The sequence below is a fragment of the Procambarus clarkii genome, chromosome 13 (genome assembly GCF_040958095.1).
Source record: "Procambarus clarkii isolate CNS0578487 chromosome 13, FALCON_Pclarkii_2.0, whole genome shotgun sequence".
Lineage (NCBI taxonomy): Eukaryota > Metazoa > Arthropoda > Malacostraca > Decapoda > Cambaridae > Procambarus > Procambarus clarkii.
The window spans coordinates 18,196,432-18,198,367 of NC_091162.1; positions in this window are offsets into that span (position 1 = coordinate 18,196,432).

A 1,936-nucleotide genomic window follows, 5' to 3' on the forward strand; every position below is an offset into this window, starting at 1 on the left:
TCTGTCTCATATCCCAGCTCTTAGTCTGTCTCATATCCCAGCTCTTAGTCTGTCTCATATCCCAGCTCTTAGTCTGTCTCATATCCCTTAAACATGCCATATAATCATACTGCCTAACGCCTAGTAACAATTACCTCATTTTAACGCTTCCTGTTTCCCTTGAAATCGACAATTTCTTGTGATTTTTTTGTTCCTTCTTCCTCCCTTCTCTCATTTTCCCTCTACGTTACTCCGTTTCTTAGTTCCCCCTCACCTTCTTCCTCGGTGCTTGGGGCGCATCTTTATTATCTGGTCTCTCTTCATCCTCGTCTTTTCTCTCTGCTTTCTCCCTGTGCATCATATTCTCTTGTTTCTTCTTTTCGGTTTGAGGTATTTGAGTGTTTATGATCTGTGAGAGATAGGCTGTGTGGTGTACACATCTGTCTACCCGCATGTACACATCTGTCTACCCGCATGTACACATCTGTATACCTTCTCCTGTTCAGCTATATGTACACATCTGTATACCTTCTCCTGCTCACTTACAGGTACACACCTGTATACCATCATCTGTATTTATCCATCTTTGTTGAAGAGTTGGGAGAGAGCCTTCAGGTGTGGAGTCCTGACCTCAAGGGTAAACATTGTCTTTCGCGAGTTAAGTGTGTCTCCAAGAGATAGAGCCCCGTGGTGCTCTAAAGCTCTTTGATTGTAGTCTCCAAGGAGTCTCTTCCTCCTTGCCCTTCTCTTGCTTCCTCTTCTAAGGACGATATATTTTACTCTTTTTCATCTTTATTCGCTTTTATTAGCTTTCCTCTCTACCATTTTCTGTTTTCCCCCTCTCTTATATATTTTTTCAGGATTTTTCTAATTTCTTGTCTCTTCTACCTTTTTTTTGGTTCTCTTCTTTTGTTTCTACTTCAGTTGCATTCTTCCTTCTTCCTTCATACGGCTAATCTTTTCTCTCAGCTTCCCTCTCCCTCTTCTTCTCACCTCCTCTGCGGTCCTCTCTTCCCATTTATCACAGACTGGTGCCTCTCCGTCGCCCAGGCTAAATCGATGTTCTCTTCCTCTCTCTCTCTCTCTCCTATCCACCATCTTCACTCCCATACTCTCTCTCTCTCTCTCCTATCCACCATCTTCACTCCCATGCTCTCTCTCTCTCTCTCCTATCCACCATCTTCACTCCCATGCTCTCGCTCTCTCTCCTTTCCACTATCTTCGCTAACATGCTCTCTCTCCTTCCTATCCACCATCTTCGTTTCCATACTCTCTCTCTTTCCTATCCACCATCTTCGCTCCCATACTCTCTCTCTCTCTCCTATCCACCATCTTCTCTATCTCCTCGTATATCTGTTTTGTTCTCTATTATTCTCACCTCTTTATTCCCGTTGTTTGTCTATGTGTTATTTTACTGTGTACTGATCTAAATGTAGTAATTCCATCCACATTCCTTTGACTACTGTTCATGGTAAACATTTAGTTTTTGTCACAGTTTATCAATACCTTTAAGGTAGGATCTTGCATGTCGTGAGCAGGTCGCTGCTTACATTTGTCGTGAGCAGGTCGCTGCTTACGAGCTTCGTTTAATGAGGCGAGAGCCTCGTTTAATGAGGAGAGAGCCACATGCTGGCGCCTAATGTTCAAAAGTCAAAGCGTTAACAACGCCTTAACTCAGCTTCCTGAAGACATTCCTCTCGTTAGCCAGCGTTGAACACGTCGTTGGTGGTGACCTTATTGTGGGGCGTATTAAGGTGTAGTTTGATGCGTCCCTTGATGTCTTTCCTCTCTCTTCCGGAACCTCCAAGATGCTCCCCATCTTGATCCCCTTGTGGGAATCCTGTCTCCGTCACATTGCATCTGCTAGAGTTGAACTCTATCAGCCACTTGTTCCACCTTTCCTGCCGCTTATCCAAGTTCTTCATTCCCTAGCAACCGTCCACCTTACTGACCTCTA